The sequence below is a fragment of the Cricetulus griseus genome, chromosome 8 (genome assembly GCF_003668045.3).
Source record: "Cricetulus griseus strain 17A/GY chromosome 8, alternate assembly CriGri-PICRH-1.0, whole genome shotgun sequence".
NCBI classification, from domain to species: Eukaryota; Metazoa; Chordata; class Mammalia; order Rodentia; family Cricetidae; genus Cricetulus; species Cricetulus griseus.
In genome coordinates, this window is record NC_048601.1 from 23807977 (window position 1) to 23825154 (window position 17178).

A 17178-nucleotide genomic window follows, 5' to 3' on the forward strand; every position below is an offset into this window, starting at 1 on the left:
AGAGAGAGAGAGAGAGAGAGAGAGAGAGAGAGAGAGAGAGAGAGAGAGAGAGTTCTTTTAAAAAGAATCACTGGTTGCATTTGGGGATTTCTTTCAGTGAATCCCCCAGCACCCACATGAATTCCCAGTTACACCCTCTTCTGGCCTCTTCAGACACCTGGTGCACACATGGCACAAATACATGCATGTTGGCAAAACACCATATATGTACACATCTATATAACAAAGTCAATAAAAAAAAAAAAAAAAAAAAACAGTCGTCATTCTGGAGAGATGGCTCAGTGGTTAAGAGCACTGGCTGCTCTTCACAGAGGACCTGGGTTCAATTTCCAGTACCCACATGACAGCTCACAACTGTTTGTAATCCAGTTTCAGGGGATTCAACACCCTTACACAGACATACATGCAAGCAAAAGACCAGTGCATATGAAATAAATAAATCATAAAAACCCCAATATTTTTATCATATATATGGTTTAAATTGTACAGTTCAGTGGTGACCCCCACAGCAACTCTGAACTGTGCCTCTCCCTGGCTTCCATTCTTCCTGTCTGTAGATGGCTGGCCTGGCATTCCTTATAAAAGGGCCATGCAGTTACATGTTTTTTTTGTATTTTTTTCTTGCCTGCATTTTTTTCACTCAGCCTGTTTTCAAGGCTTATCCTGTTCTGTGGACATCAGAATTCTGTTCTGTTTTATAGCTGATCAATATTCTATAAAATTCACTATCTAGACCAGGCTGGCCATGAACTTGCAGTAATCCATGCCTCATTTCACAGGTGTTTTTTTTTGTTTTTGTTTTTTTGTTTGTATGTTTGTTCACATTATCTGTCAGTGGTTCTCAACCTTCCTAATGCTCATGTCATGGTGACCCCAAATCATACAGTTATCTATCTGTGTTGCTACTTCATAACTATAAATTGCTACTGTTGTAATGTAAAGATTTTTGGAGATAGAGGTTTGTCAAAGCGGTCAAGCCCCATAGGTTAAAAACTATTGATTTCTGCATGGTGGAGGCGCCCACCTTTAATCCCAGCACTCTGGAGGCAGAGATAAGCGATCTCTGTGAGTTTGAGGCCAGCCTGGTCTACAGAGTGAGTTCCAGGACAGCCAAGGCTACACAGAGAAATGTTGTCTTGAAGGAAAAACAAAACAACAACAAAAAAACACTGATCTATTTAGTAGCACAGCTTGGCTCTACTCCTTTACCATGTTATTAGGAATGCTCATGTTTTTGTGTGACTTTCCTTCTGGCTGTGCAGACATAGGGGTGAAACTCCTGGGTTGTCTGGTAAATCATAGTTAACACTGGGAGGAACTGCCCAAGTGTTTTTCCAAATCACCCCGGAAGAGGTCCAGTTTCTCCACATCTTTACTAACCCGCCCTCCCTCACTCTCTCCCTCCCTGTCTCACTCCCTCCCTCCCTCCTTCCCTCCCCTCCCTCCCTCCCTCCCTCCAAACTTGGGCTCAAGCCACCTTGCCACTCAACCTCCCAAGTACCTGGGACAATGGGGATACTCTACTGTGCACAGCTCCTGCCTGCCTTTCTTGCAGTCACTCAGAAGTGTGAAGTGAAGTGATATCTTACAGCATGTTGACAATTTAAAACAGTTGGTTACCATTTTATTGTTGAATTGTGGGAGTTCTTTTATATACTCTAAAAGCAAGTTCCTTATCAAACATGTGGTTTGCCAGTATTTTCTTCCATTATGTGGGTTGTCTTCTCATTTTCCACGTTGTGTTTAGGCCACAAGGCACACAAGTTATTTGTGTGTGTGTGTGTGTGTGTGTGCGTGTATGTTTTGGTTAAGTCCAGCTTGCGTTTAGTTGTCCAAAAAGCCTAGACTTACATGTTTGAGTTCAGGGTTTTCAATTGTTTACGGCACTGAAGTCTGGAGAACTGAGTTAGCCTCCAAGTCTTCAGGCTTTTCTAATCTCACTACCTTGTTGACTTGGTTTTAGATTTGGGAAACTTAAAATCCTGTGCAAGCAGAACTGAGGTCATGTAGCTTTTGAAGGCATTTTACTCTCGATGCCTCTGATGAAACAAAAGCCAGGTGTAAATTGATTCCGACTGAACCCACGGACTGGGGCCCGGGACTCTGGGTTCAGCTGGGTTTAAGGTTGATACAGGTGTTCTGAGGTGTGTGTTAAGTCCAAACATGGAGAACGGAGCTTTGCTGTTGCTGGTGCTTCTCCTGTCACCTAATGGGATTTTCAGCTTTATTTGCTCAAGTAAAATGTAAAGCTTAATGAGTGATCTGGGTTATGTGCACGAAGGACCAGAATGAGAGTGTGGAACCATCTGCTGTCCCATGCCATCCCTCCCACATACTTTAGCAGTCGGAACCTACACAGTGGCTTCTGCTGACTGTCACGTTTGCTGCCCCCTTTGTATCACACGGCCTTCCACACTCACTAGTAGCTCGGGTCCCATGAGAGGTGGGGAGAACTGGGGGTGTCCAAGAGAATCTACTGGACGTCCAGGGTCAGTGTAGCTCACTAGTGGATGGGAATGCTGGGGTCTTCTTTTGGGGACCCAGCTGGGGTGACTTTTCAAGTGTATTATTTCACAGCCTCGTTTCTCTTAGCTCTCTATCTCCATGTCCAAATTGGGATAAGTGAACGTGTTGGATGTTTTTCTTTGCATGTAATCTGAACAAGCAGCGAGGGAGTGGAACACGAGGATGAAAACATCCGAGGAACAGGAAGACTGAGTAGGGAAATGGGATGACCGTGAGTTCTGACTTTCTGAACACAAGGCAGTTGTAGGATTTATTAAATAGGAAGCTTGTGACAGTTGAAATAAGTCCTGGGGACTGTGGTTCAGTAGTAGAATGCTTGATGCATGAGTTCCTACGGTCTGTTCTTAGCACAAAGGTAGTTAATTAAGACTTAATAAAAATTAGGGGCTGGAGAGATGGTTTAGTGGTTAGTAGCACTTGCTGCTTTTGCAGAGGACCCAGATTTGGTTCCTAGCACCCATACAGCTGGTCACAGCCACTTGTAACTCTAGCTCCAGGGCATTGGATACCCTCTTCTGGTCTTTGGGTAGAAGACACACATGTGTTGTACATATGTACCTGCAGGCAAAACACTTATACATGTTTAAAAAAATCATTAAAAAAATTAAAATGAAACATTCCGAGGCTTGTTCATTTACTGTTATCCTGGAGGCATCAGAATTTGTGGATGACTGTTTCGCATGTATAATTTTGAAGTGAAGCATGGTCTCATATTTGTTCCCATTCTGATGGGACCTGCGTTACTCAAGTGGATGACAGTAGGTACCGATGGCATCTGAGATACTAGAGCTTAGGGCCATTTCCGTATTCTGTGATCATAAGATTGACCTGAGACGGACAATTCTTTCCAAGAATCATTCTTGGAATGACTTTGACCTCTGTTGTTTGGTGCCCACTGGGGACATAGTTTCATACATTGACAATAAATGTGACATGGTTAAGTTTGGAAGACCCTAAACTCAAACTCCTTGAGTTGGGTTTCCGTGTCTACCACCACTACTGGTTTCCGTGTCTGCCACCACCACTGTGTGCCCTCAACACAAAGTTAGTACTGGTACTCACCCTGTGAGATTATTATAAGGGCTCAATGAAACCATGGCCAAGAGAAGAGCATATGAACTTTTAGCACTTATTGCAGAGTAGATACTGTTTCTATTGTTAAAAAGCAGACACAGCATTAACATGGACACAGCCTTCTCGAATGAAGGTCATGTCCTGTAACAGTGTTGGCAGTGGCCCATAGAGAGTAAAAAACGGTAACGCCACTGCAGACGTTTCTGGTTTCTTGAGCATCTTTGTATTAGGTCCCATACCATGGGCTTCCATGTATGTGGTTTTATTTAATTCCCGTAGCTGTATGCAAAGCATGTCTTACCAGCCTTGTGAGGCGCATGCTCAGAGTTGGACAGCTGCTCACACGCCTTGCTCGGCTGCCTTCCCTGAGTGCGTCGTTCTCCTGGAACATAGAAATGGAAAGTCATTCATTCCCCTGAGCTGGGGAGCTTGGCTGCCTACATGAGCCATAGCCCAGAGCAGCAGTTTTCAACCTTCCTAATGCTGTGACCCTTTAATAAGATTCTTCATGTGGTGACCCCCAACCATAACATTGTTTCCATTGCTACTTTATAGCAGTAATTTTGCTACTGTGTAAATATCCGATATGCAGGAGATCTTAGGTCACCCAGTGAAAGAGCCTTTTGATCCCGCAAAGGGGTCATGACCCACATGTGGGCTGAGAACCACTGGCCCAGAGCGAGAAGGAATTCTGAATCTTCAGTCTTCTGGTGACAGTTATGCCTTCAGGAGAAGGCCTTCACTTGTCCTTTGAAAGGACCCAGGACCCCTCTCCACTTTACCCCACCCCAGGGTGGGGGTAAGAACGGAAGGGTGGCCTGTGACCGTCACGCTCTTGACCCTCCTCCCCGTGTTCATCTTGTGCCTCTGCAGAGCTGCAGGGCCTGGTGACAGCTTATGTCTAGATTCATGTAGGTGCTTGGGTATCAATTCTCCAGAAATAAGACTTAGAGAGGCCGGGGTGGGTGGTCTTCTTCTCAGTGAGTGGTACTTGTTGATGTTAGTCTTTTTTTTTTAAAGCTTTTTGAGACAAAGGTCTCATGTAGTTCAGGCGACCTTTTGAACTTGGTATGTAGAGCATGACTTTGAAGTGGTCTTCCCTGCCTGCCACTACCTTCCAAGTCTTGGGATTACAGGTATGTCCTACCATACTCAGAGAAACAAGGTCTGGATACTACGCTGTCCTTGAACTGCTTCCACCTCCTGAGGGCTGGAATTCAGGTATGAGGCACCAAGCTTGGCTTCTAGTCATATATATATATATATATATATATATATATATATATATATATATTTTAAGTGTGTATGCTTGTGGAGGTCAAAGGACATCTTAGGGAAGCTCTCTCTCCCTCTGCCATGTGGGTTCTGGAGATCCACTCATGGTGTCTGGGTTATCTGCAAGCTCCCTTACTTATGCTGAGCTAACCTGCAGCCCTCTTTTCATCTCCCTGGTGGCATCCTTTGAAGGACAATATTACCCCTGCCACTTCCCAGTTTCTCCTTGTGGTGAGGCTTGTCGAGCCACAGGACGCTACCAGATGGGAGGGGAGTGTCGATAACCTCTAAGCCCACATACACACATTGCCCTGCTCCCTCCTGTACCCAGCCGGTTGGATAAGCTGTGGTTATACACCCCACAGGGAGTTAAGATTAAAAACCCACAGCGGGCAGGTGTGGGCGGAGGCAGGACGAGAGTCTGCCAAGAAGAGTCAGGGCCTGCCGAGCCTGTTGCGGGCTTGGTGAGCTTGGCCTGGGCACCAGGTGAGCTTCACTCGGTAGGGTGTGGTCTGCTGAGCTGGGCATGTACAGACTTAACAAGGGTGCCTGCAGCAGGTATGTGGGCCTGGCGGGAACTGCTCACTGAGCATTGGCATGATATGTTGCTTTGGTTCTGGCATTGCCAAAGGCTACATACACTGACGGGTCAGGTTACTGTTGCTGTGGGAACCATGACCTTTGAATTTCCTGGCTTATGCCTGGAATTTTGCTTGCATAATGCTGCAACAACTTGGGTTCCCCCTCCCCCTTTCTCCCTTCTCTTTGGCATCTCTTCCCACCACCCCCCCTTTTTTTTTTTTTTATCTCAGCAAATCATAGCTCTTTGCTATTCCTCCTTCTCCTGTGGCAGACAGTCTTACCCACTTTTCTCCCTGAAGTGTGTCAGCTGGGATTTCAGCCCGGAGTCCTGGATTGCCCAGCTGACACTTCTGGTCTCCTAATGAGACCTTTGCCCGGCTGCTGTGCATTTAAGGGTGGGCTTGGCTGTGCTCCCATGCGTCTCCCCTTTTCTGCACTTGTTTGCCCTACCCTGTGTACTTGCTGTGTGCCTGGAGCATGCCACCCAGCTGGCTTAGTTAATTCTCTCCAGACTTTAGTTTCTGCTTGGGGTCCCACCCTCTCTGGAGAGCCTGTTGACACATCTTACCTTGAAGTTACCCTTTCCAGTGAGCTGTACCATTCGAACAGAAACAGGTGTAGCCTCAGGGTATGTTTTCTTGTCTCAGGTCCCTTTTATTTTTTATTTTTTTGGTTTGGGATGTGGTGGGTAGGCTGGTTTTTCTTTTTCATGGACTGAGTTATACAATTCTTAAAGGCTACGAGTATGTATGTATGTATGTATGTATGTATGTATGTATGTATACACACACGTACGTGTGTGTGTGTGTGTGTGTGTGTGTGTGTGTGTGTGTGTGTGTGTGTGTGTGTGTGTGTGTGCCCCCAGTTTTTCAAGACAGGGTTTCTCTGTGTAGCCCTGGATGTCCTGGAACCCACTCTGTAGACCAGGCTGGTCTCAAACTCACAGAGATTCATCTGCCTCTGCCTCCCAAGCGCTGGGATTATAGGCGTGTGCCACCACCGCCCAGCTGTCAGTTTATATTTGATGTGCTGAGTTGAGCATGTCTTGTGGTCTCACTCTTGTTTTTTTGAGATAGGGGCTCATGTAGTCCCAGCTGGCTTTGAACTCCATATCCTCCTGTCTCATCCTCCCTAATGCTGGAATCACAGGTTAGTGCCGCTGTGCTCAGCCTTGTCATTCTGTTTTTCTTTCCCTCTCTTCCTCCGTCTCCTCTGTCCTCCCCGGAGATGGGGTCTCGTGATGTTACCCAGGCTGGCCTGGAACTCCTGTTCAAGCAGTTTTCTAGCCTTGGCCTTCCAAGCTCTGGGATGGCAGGTGCCTGCCGCTGTGCTCTGCTAGCATGTATTAGTGTCTTGAGGAGGAAGGCTCTGGCCTTCGGAGCTTCTGAGGACATCAGAAAGCAAATGTTTGTATCCGAACCGTAGATGTCCAGGCTGGCCTTGCATAGCTTCACCTGGCCTGCTGTTCTTGGCACTGAACTTTAAACCCCACTGGTCTTTGTTTCAGGAAGGCCTGAGTCTGGCCTTACTGGGTGGCCTGTGCATGCGTGTTTCCTTTTGCCTTCTGCTTTTACTTGGCACAGCCTTGTCACATCAGGCAAAGCAACACTTCCGTTACCAAGGCCTTCCTTCTATACCTGAGCCAAGGAGGACCTTCCAGGCCCTTTCCTCAGCTTTTGTTCTGTTCCTCACAGACCATGTCAGGGACACATTATGAACTCCCTGCTTACGGGGAAGGGGATTTCAAAAGTGACTGCTGCCCCCTGTACTTCCCTTTCTGGACATAAGAGTTTTGTTCCCTTTGTGTGCTCAGATCCGACACAGTGCCTGGTACCCAGAGTGTCCAGTGGGTGCCCAATATGGGGACTTTCTGTAAGACAGGCAAAGACATGTGAAACAGCAGTTTTAGTTCTGCTGCTGTGGTTGGCCTGGCACACACAGGCTTTGAGGGGTCACCCTAGGTGCCCCCAGAGATGGAATCCATCAATCTAGGCTCTCCCCTCACCCCCATTTCATCCTTCCTTTGTCTGCTTTTGGCTTGTCTGAGAGCCATTTGAGTCAACTAGAGCTCTTCATCCACAGGGAGGGTGAGGCGGATTATGAGTCTGGCCTCTGGAATCCTAGACACTTGTTTTGGGACTCTCTTTGGGGACACTCACTTTTTCCTAAACTTGTAGAGTCATTTGTGAGAGACAGCCTGGGCCTCTGGCAGAGAAGTCAGCTCAGCTCCTCCTCTGTGTTCTCCACTCCCTGGCAGCTTGGCCCACCATGTGCCTTTCGGGCTCCCTGAAGGCTGCTCCTGGGCTTAGCTTTCCTCTCTATTACCTGGGACCTGCCTGTGAGAACCTGTCAGGAGAGACCTGAGGGCTTGGTGAAGTAATGTCTCTGAAGGTGGGAAGAAAGGCTCTGTGTGGCCAGCTCCTGGCTTCACTCCGCCCTGGATGCCGCTCCTGGTGCCATGCTGCAGAAAATGACAGAAGGAAGTGGAGGAGTGGCCTCCCCATCCTTTCTGGCTCAGGACCTCTGAAACCAGTCCTCATACCCAGGTGCAGGGCCACCGAACTGCAGGCAGCAGCATCTCCCACCCAGAAGGTGTCTGTCTGGGACCTCCACTTCTGAGGCCTCCTGTATACCCCTACAATCTCAGAGCTATCCACATCCACTTTTCTTAGCCTGGGCAGGAGCTAATGAGTTTTTCTTTAGTAGTTCCCTCCTCACATCATTGACCAGGAGCCAGGTGTGGATGGTTTCATGCACGTACACTAAGCCCCTTTCTCCATCCATTTTTCCAGTGAGCCCTTAACCAGCTGTGGAGTCACCCTGTCTTCCCTGCTCCCCAGCTCCCACTGGCTTAAGCTCTTTTTGAGGGTTCAAGAAGGAAGTCTCTGTGGTTGGAACTGTGTCCATTTTCTTACAGTGACAGATCATCGTATTTGCTATTAAGTTTTTTGTTTGTTTGTTTGTTTGTTTGTTTGTTTTGAGACAGGGTTTCTTAGTATTGTTTTGGAGACTGTCCTGGAACTCATTCTGTAGACTAGGCTGGCCTTGAACTCATAGAGATCCGCCTGCCTCTGCCTCCCAAGTGCTGGCATTAAAGGCGTGCACCACCAAGGCCCGGCCCTGCTCTTAGGTTTTAATTTTCACTTCCTGTGAAGTATCAGGTTCCAGTGCTAATATCTCTTATGCCGTTGGCCGTTCTTGTGGTGTGGGGGATGGCACGCAGGCCTGGCATCTGCTATGAAGATGTCCTACCACAGATCGAACCCCACCTTCATCTATCTCACTGCAAAGACTGGTAGTTTTGTCTGACCCCAGTAGGGACCAGTCGGGAGCCTCCACAATTCTCCAGTGTCTCCTGGCTTCCCGACCACTCGCCCCCGAGAACTCTGTTCTTTCTGTCACTCACAGGTGCAAACTTCAGGCTAGGGTTACCAAGGTCGCGTCTTCTCTCTTCCCTCACAGAGAACCTCAGGTTCTGTGCTTGCTACCCTGTTTCTCTTTGCTTACTTTGATTCTCTGCTTTCTTTCTTTTCCTCTTTCTTTCTTTCCCTCTGCTGAACCGACCTTCAGAGTCCTCTCTAACTTCCTCCTGTGAAACTTTGATTTACTTGTTTACTATGATACTGGGCTGGAATTCAGGGCCTGGCCTATGCTGGGCGAGTGCTTAGCCACCGAGCCAAATCCTCAGCCCATTTTGCTAATTTTTACAAGCATTTAAATCCTTTTTATGTTTTAGTTAAGATTATGAAGTGATTCTAACTGATGGAAGCATGGTTGTCTAGCATCTCTATATATCTGTGTGTGTGTGTGTGTGTGTGTGTATCTGTTTGGGGGTATTCTACACTGTAGGCCTTGGGGGTCAAACTCAAGTTGTCATGCTTGGCAGCAAGCGCCTTTCCCCCTGATCCATCTCACTGGCTCTCTGTATGTCTGTCTGGAACTGTTGTCAAGAAGGTTCTGTCTGTCCCAGGCTCCTCATGCTATAGGTGGTTAGCATGCTTGTGTGTATGCAGGGGAGTGGCCTCAGGGTCTACAGACCAGGGCCATCACATGTTACAGCTTGTGTGAACGGTGTCCTGCTCTCCTCACAGTGTGTGGAGATGTTGTTGTGAATAGCACACTAGGAGCTCATGGGGAGATGCTGAATCCGTAGTAGGTCTTGACTGTTGGGCATATTCCTCCCAGCAGCCGGCTGCAAAGAATAGCAGTCTGTCCCAGAAAGATAAGAAATTGCTGATGGCAGAGGAAGTTCTTCTGCCAAAAAAGGCTGGATTCCGTCACGGTGATGCCTGTGTTCCTTACTCAGTGGGTTGTGAACCCTGCAGTGTGACCTTTTCTTAGAGGAGGACAGTCCCCTGGAGTGTTGTGTGTGACAGTGTCTAGTAGTCACAGAGCTGGGCTATGCCTCAGGCCCTACTTCCTCATTCCACTGGGGGATTTTTCCCCGTCTCGACTCATTGTTCTTTCTTTCCTAGCTTTTACAAGTATCTCCTAACCTTCATACTTCCCTGAGCTAATCTACTCCCTAGTCTACTAACGGGGAACAGGGCCTCTTAGGGAAGGTGGGAAACACTGAGAATCGGAGTTAGAGCATCATGGCAGACAGATCTTTGAGGTGTTGGTGTGGGGACGAGCCTCCTGCATGGGAGAGACAGGCTGCAGGGAGCAGGCTCGTGACATCTGGTTCACCCTTCACCCTGTCCTCCTTGGAAAGACGGTGTCACCTCCTCTGCACAGGAGCCCCGTACTGGCTGATTGAACCTCCCCAAGTGTGCCACAGATTGAGAAAGTGCAGACTGCAGGGGTCAGACAGCTTGCTGGACAAAATCATCTTGCCTACTTCCTTCTCATCTGTAATTTGTAGACAACTCTAACTGCTCATTATGTGGTTTCTGGATTAAGATAGTAGACATAATTTCAGAAGGCTGTTTAGTGTATTGGTCGTAGACTGCTCAGGGTCAGATTCCAGCTGGTTCATCCCATTGTGACTTTGGGCAAGTTGCTGGATCTCTCTGTGTCTCCTTTTCTTTTCTGGCAGTATAAGCTCCGGATGGACAGGGCCACACACACACTTCTTTGTGGCCATCACTTGTGATATGTGACTACTAAATGGTAGATGCTTTCTAAAAGCGTCATTTTGTTTAGACAGGGTCTCATGTAACCCATGCTGGCCCCAAACTTGCTTCATAGCTGAAGATGACCCTGAACTCCTGGTCCTTCTGTCTTCACCTCCCGAGGCTGGGATTGGAACCTGGGACTGTACCAATGTGCTACCGTATCTGACTTGACACCTGCTATTGCCGGTACCACTGGTACCTTCATAATCTTCACCATCCTCATATTTAGGGACAGGTCACCAAAGCATGGGACACCCAGATGTGTGGTAGGAAACTGTCTAGAGTCATGGTAGAAGTGACTTGCCTAGAGCACTTCCAGTGTTGGAATTGCAATCACATTGTGCTAATTCCAGAATCTTAAAAAAAAAAAATATTCAGGTATTTCTGAGCATGGTGTTGCATGCCTTTAGTTCCAGTTCTTTTTGAGGCAGAGGCAGGAAGGTCTCTGTAAATTCTTGGCCAGCCTGGTCTATATAGTGAGTTCCATGCCAACCATGGTTACACAGTGAGACCTAGTCTTAAAAAACAGACCAAAAAACAGGTATTATTGAAATCCTTAATGTCATACCTAAGCCAGGTGTGGTGGACCTGACTTATAACCTCCACGTCCAAGAGTCTGAAGTTAGGCATTTGGGGCCCACGTGGGCTCTCTGAGGAGATCTGTCTCAAAAAGTAGAGTCTGACAATCACATCATCTCTCTCCATCAGCGGGAGCCCTGGGGTCCCCAGGATGTGGGGACAGGTCAGCTGCTGGGTTTGCTGGGGGACTGCACGCCCACACTGAGCCTTCCCTTCTGCTGGCTGGCTATGGCAGGATTCCTCTAGGCTGTTGACTCTGTCTTAGCCGGAAACAGGCTGGCCACCTTCAGCTCTATCAGTGTAGTTTGTCCTCAGGCTCCTCAGCCAAAGCCAGAGCCTGTGGCTGCTCTTTCCAAGGCCTCTGAGTCTGGAATTCATCCATGTAGAGCGATTCTTTTTTTTTTTTTTAACTCAAGTCATCGAACCTTGTCCTTTGTAGATGAAGTGAGAGTTACTGTCTTAGGACTGGCTCTGACTAGAAACCAGCTGCTGCCCAATGGCTGCAGTTCTGCAAAGGAATAGCTTATCTGTGAAGTGTGTTCCCACTCACACAGCCTGTTGTCCAATCGTCGTCGTCGTGTGTCCTGTAACTGGTAGTGATGGGTAACAGCTGGCACAGGTTCAGGAGGTGTTATCTCACAGAGGGTCAGAGTTTCGGTGAGCTGATCCAGTTGACATCTTCTCCCACGCAGTCATGGTGGGAGACATTGTGGACAAAACCCAAGCATGTAGGTAACCCAGACACATACGTTAGTTACTGGGGCAGACTGCCATGTGGTAGCCTGGTGCTAGCCGTGGTGTCCTGTGTAGTGATGTCTTCAGTCTGGCAGCTGTTAGAAATGACTGCAGGATTGGGCTTGAGGGTTTGTGCCTACACAGAGTGTGATGGAGACAGAAATGCCATGAGAAGGATGTGATGGGAGGGTGGTCTTGAGGGACAGAGTGACAGCCCCATACTGCAAGCTGCCTTTCCCGGCTTTGCCATTCCGGGATTTCCTGCCTGAGCTGAGGAGGAGAGGCTGAGGTTAGTACTGTCCCCAGCTTTGTTCTTGTGAGACACAGAATCCAGCCCCAGGAGTGATGCCCACTTCGCTTACTCTATTTTGGTGGCCTGGGATTAAAGGGGTGGCTCACTTACCTTGGCCAGAAGTGTGTAAGAGTTTCAGGATTTTAATTGTGTATTATAAATACAGTAGAGTGGGGAGCATGCCCTTAAAATATGTCTCTAGGAACCTTGTGCCTATGTGAGCCTGAGTTGTTTGCCTGGTTAGTTTAAGAGGCTCTCATCTGAAGTCAAGTACACCCTGCCTCAAAAGGTGTTTTACTTGTGTCTGGGTTTAGGTGAGTGGCATGGAGATGGTTTTTCGGTCTGTCAGTGAAGCCCGGCTTTCCCCAGGCACCAACCCTGAGATGACAGTAGCCTGCACTGCACTACAGAGGTGGGTGGCCAGGCTCAGGTAATGAGTGGATAGTTTTACCTGAGTGCCTTGGGGGTATCTGAGGTCTGCTTGTTGTCCTCATCTTTTTGGGTTCCCACAGAAGGAGGGCAGTGCCTGGCCATGTGTTACAGTTTGGATTTTGAGTGTTGCCCCAAGGCTCCCCCTCCTCCCCCCCAATGTTAAAAGGCTTTATTACTGGCTTGAGGCACTATTGGAAGATGGTCTAACCTGGAGGCAGGTGTCAATACTAGTAGTTGGAAATTAGGTCACTGGGGGAATGTTGGTTCCCTTTGCTTTCTGTCTGCCATGAGATAAACAGTTTCATTTCATCTACCTCACACTCAAACCGCGATGTCCTGAAGCGTCACAGGCCCAGAGTGATGGGGCCAAGTGATTGTAAACAAACCTTGGAAACTGTGAGTTAAAGAAGTGTTTCTTTCCTTTAGGTTGACTTTCTCAAGTCTTCTGTCGCAGCGAAAGAAGGCTAACACCATGGCAGGGTAAGGAATGGGTAAAATAGGCCCAGCTCATAGTAGCAGTCATCCTGCCAGCCGTATTGCTTGGGGAGGTAAAGGCTGCTGGAGCCTCCTGTGTTTGTGTGTATGAGATATAGGTGAGCCAGATGACATCACTAACATGTCAGCTGCCTTCCCGTGTGCTGGTGTCCCCAGCGGAGTCTTCTCTGAACCTGTTGCTCTTGGGAATGCCATGGATAACGCACGACATTGGCTAGAGAACTGTGTGTGCCTTTCCGTTCCCCAAGCAGGCAGCAGGTAGTGAGTGCAGTTGTGTAGGGTGCCCTGTTCCGGCTAATCCACTCCTGGTTCTTTCAGAATGGCTTTGGAAATGGCTTGTTCCCAGTACCCTAAAGCTACATCTGCCATAATTGGTGCTCAGAGTTTGTTAGGTGGTTCCTTCCCCCTCCCTTTTTTGGGGAACAAGGTCTCTCTACATAGCCCTGGCTGTACTAGACTCACTGTGTAGACCAGGCTGATCCCAAACTCAGAGATCCACCTGCCTCTGCCTCCCAAGTGCTGGGATTGAAGGCGTGCGCCACCACCATGCCTGGTTGATGATACTCCCCCCAAAAACCGTGCCTTCCCCCTGCCTCGGTTCTAATCTGGTCCACCTTCATTCTAGCAACTGCTCATACCTGCTGGGTTCCATGTTCCAGGACCACATCCTCTTGGTTAGGCTCTGGCCATGCTGTTATGAAGGCCACTGGCCTCCCTGGCCCTGTGGGAACCACTGTAGCAACCAGTGTAGCAAAGTAGCAACCACTTCCCTGTCCCTTGCCTTGTGATCTGTTCTGTCCTGGCCTCGGGGTCCTGGCTTCCTTGCTTGGCACGCCATTGGCCCGCCATTGGCCCAGGGCCTAGAAGAAGGATGCTGCCAGTGTGCTGTAGCACTTAGGCTAATTCTCTCCTTGGTTGGGAGTGGTGCCTCACTCTGTGTGTGTTGCTTTGGGCTGTTTTACAGTGAGCACGAATGGAGCAGAGGCAGACACTTGGTTGACAGACCTGCCATTCCTCTAGTCAGTGGCTGAGGAGATTTCCAGTGGGAGAGGTCTTTTAGTCTGTCTCATCTGGAGTGTTCATGAACAAGTGTGGATCTGAGCAGTGCATCTTCATGAGTGACCAGTGATGCTGGCTCCCTTTGCTCTGTGGAGGGCAGTGATGACCGGCCAGGTGTGAGTACAGTAGGGTGGTGTGGTACAAGCCACCAATTCAGAGGTAACTGGCAAAGCCGAGTCTGGCTAGGGCACAGACCTTCTGGCTTGTTTGCTTCTCCCTGTCTACTGCTCCTCAGTTGGGGTTACTTCCTGTTATTTGAAGACATGCTTGCCTCCTTCAGGAGTACCCAGGTACCCATATGGGGAGGAATTACAGGAATGGGCTGTGTGTGGAGAATGAGGCATTCACCTTTAGAACTCTGTTCATCTGTCTGGTATTTGGGGGCTTGTAGTGGTGGGGTTTGAGACAGGGTCTCTCAATGTAGCATTGGCTGGCCTGGAACTTGCTTTGTAGACCAGGCTGCAGATCTCCTGCCTTCCTGATGCTGGGGCTAAATGTGTGGGCCCCCACGTCTGGCTAGCTGTCTTGATTAGGGCAGATGAGGGATGGATTTGGAGTTAGCAGCCATGTGGGGAGACAGGGAACAGAGTGGGAGGCTGGCTGGGCCTGTCCCATGTGGTGAAGGACCTCTTCCAGGGACGACTGCCCTGCTTACCCGGGACTGACCTATTTCCCCACATCCTGGGAGTGCCAGGGCTGGCCAACCTGTTCTCACCTCTTGCTGGCCCCAATAGGAAGAGGTGGTTGTGTGTAGTTAATTTGGTCCTTCCTTTCTGGTACATTCTCATACCAAGGCTGTCAGGGCCATGCCTGTCACCTAGTCACACCTCCTATCCTGTGCCGCACAGCCCCTGTCTGCTCCCATGCCCTCTGCAAGGAGAGCCTCTCTACTGGATAAACGCTAACATAGTCACAGAGTTCATCCCTCCCTGCCCGGCTGTCCTTCTCACCAACCCCATTGGCTGTGGGGTCACAGTGTCCCTTGTCCTAGTAGCCCCATAGCTCGTCTCTTCTCTCCTCCGTGTCCCCATACTCCCTTTCCCCCTTGCCTTGCCCTCCTCCACAGTGTGTGTGTGTGTGTGTGTGTGTGTGTGTGTGTGTGTGTGTGTGTGTGTGCACCTCTTGCTAGGTCCTGGGTGTCATTATGTGCATCTCAACCCCTGAGAGCCAAAGCTCCAGGGGGACAGGGCATCCACTGTTCTGCCCCTAGCACCTGACACTTAGGGGGCAGACAAATGTTTGTTGAATCCTCTTTTGTGTGTTGTATGGTGTATGCACATGTGTGTGGAGGTGAGATCAGAGGGGGACATGGGGTGTCCCGTCCTTTCACTCTGCCTTATTCTCTTGAGACAGGGTCTTTCACTGAACCTGGGTTTGGCTGGTAGTCAGCAAGTCCCAGCAATCTTTCTGCCCTCCATCCCTCACCCCTCCCCATGTTGGGGTTGCTGGATGTATTTCGCCATGCCTAGCTTTTACTGTGGGTGCTAGAGATTTGAACTTACAACCTCATGTTTGTGTATGCAGCAAACAGTCTTTACTGCCGGACCATCTACCCACCTCCATTATCTTCTTTTGTCATCTCTGTGTTGATCAGACACACCCGCACGCACGCACGCACACGCACACACTCGCGCACACATACACATGCATGCACACACACACAAATACACATACACAGGCACGCACATAGACACACATACACAGAGGCGCTCATTGCCTGGTGACAGACAACAGCAGTGTTGGAGATGGAGGACTGCCCGGAGGAATAGATTGCCGGCGGGGACTGAAGAGACCAGTCCTCTGGGATGTCCCCTTGCACAGCCCCAGTCCAGAACACACGTTTGAACCTGAAGCATCTGCTCACTGCTCCTGTATTCCTTCTGCATCCCCGGGAGACAATGGAGGAAAGACGGGAGGATGCAGCTTCCTTGGCTAACCCTGGGCCTAGCCTCCGAGGGCCTGTTACATCTGAGAAGTATCTTCATCTCTCTTTAGGTTTTCTTTCCCTTTATTTATCTTTAGTTTTCTGTTCCGGAATGATCCTGTTCACACACAGTTGAAGGTGTGCATTTCCTTAGCCTATCCTCCCAGATTGATGATAAGGGCCTCACACACACTCTAGGCAAGTGCTCCATCACAGAGCCACGCCCCTGCCTTGACCTCTCTAGTTCTTTGCTGCTCCTCTTCGGCTAGCGGACAGCTACCACAGGCATGTGCCCCTCATGTGCCCACCTTAGGGGCAGTCCTGCCTGCTCGCTGCTGTGTGCTTGTGCTGTGGTCCACTCCACCAGTCCTTGGCCAGAGTTCACCTCGTTTCTTCATTAAAGAGGGGAATGTGTTCCAGCTTTGGCAGAACGTGGGTGAGACTGAGGAGGCTGGGACTCATTTGGGGAGGGAGACAGCCAGGCTGGGGCTCAGCTTTCTTTTCCTTCTTGTATAATAGCTTCCAGTTATTACTGTCATTGTCTCTCCTAGGGGTGAGCTCAGATTGATCTTTGAGAGCATTGCTTTTTAAGGAACAATGTATGGACCACATGGCCTGAGAAGCTAAAGTAACCTTGGCTGGGTGAAGTCTCAGCTGCTGAGTTCAGAAACCTTGGGCTGGAGGAGCTTCCTGGTGGCAGGGCTTTTCTGCAGGAGGTGACCACAGAAGGTGAGCAGCTGGCAACGCCTGTACTGCACTGAAGACTGAGTATCCCTCATCTCGATGCTTTGGGACCAGACGTGTCAGGTTACCTTATGGTTAGGTGTGGCCGCTGGATCTCCAGCTGTCTTATCTCTGTCTCCCAGGAAAACAGAAGACAGATGTCTGAGTGCGTTTTCTGTAATTTATAATGAGTAGAAGTTGAAATCTACTTATGGTGGTGCACAGCCGAGAATCAGGAGTTCAAGGTTATCTTCTGCTACCTAGCAAGGTCAAGGGTAGCTTGGGCTTCATGAGATGCCCGCCCCCCCCCCCCAAAAAAAAAAAAAAAGAAAGGAAAAAGTTTTGGTTTGTTTGTTTTAATTTTG

The 17178-nt window shown here is 49.0% G+C and overlaps 1 protein-coding gene across 12 annotated transcripts in view; it reads left to right on the plus strand.

The window, feature by feature from the left end:
* Mical3 (microtubule associated monooxygenase, calponin and LIM domain containing 3) overlaps positions 1–17178 on the plus strand; it is a 181762-nt gene that overhangs the window by 19360 nt on the left and 145224 nt on the right. Inside the window, exons 2-3 of one of the 12 annotated variants that reach the window (XM_035448520.1) lie at positions 13039–13092; positions 14072–14282. The exons of 10 other annotated variants lie outside the window; for them this stretch is intronic. The gene's annotated coding sequence lies outside the window, so the exon portion shown is untranslated. The remainder of the gene's footprint in view (positions 1–13038; positions 13093–14071; positions 14283–17178) is intronic. One more of the 12 variants, XM_035448521.1, reaches the window with a different exon arrangement.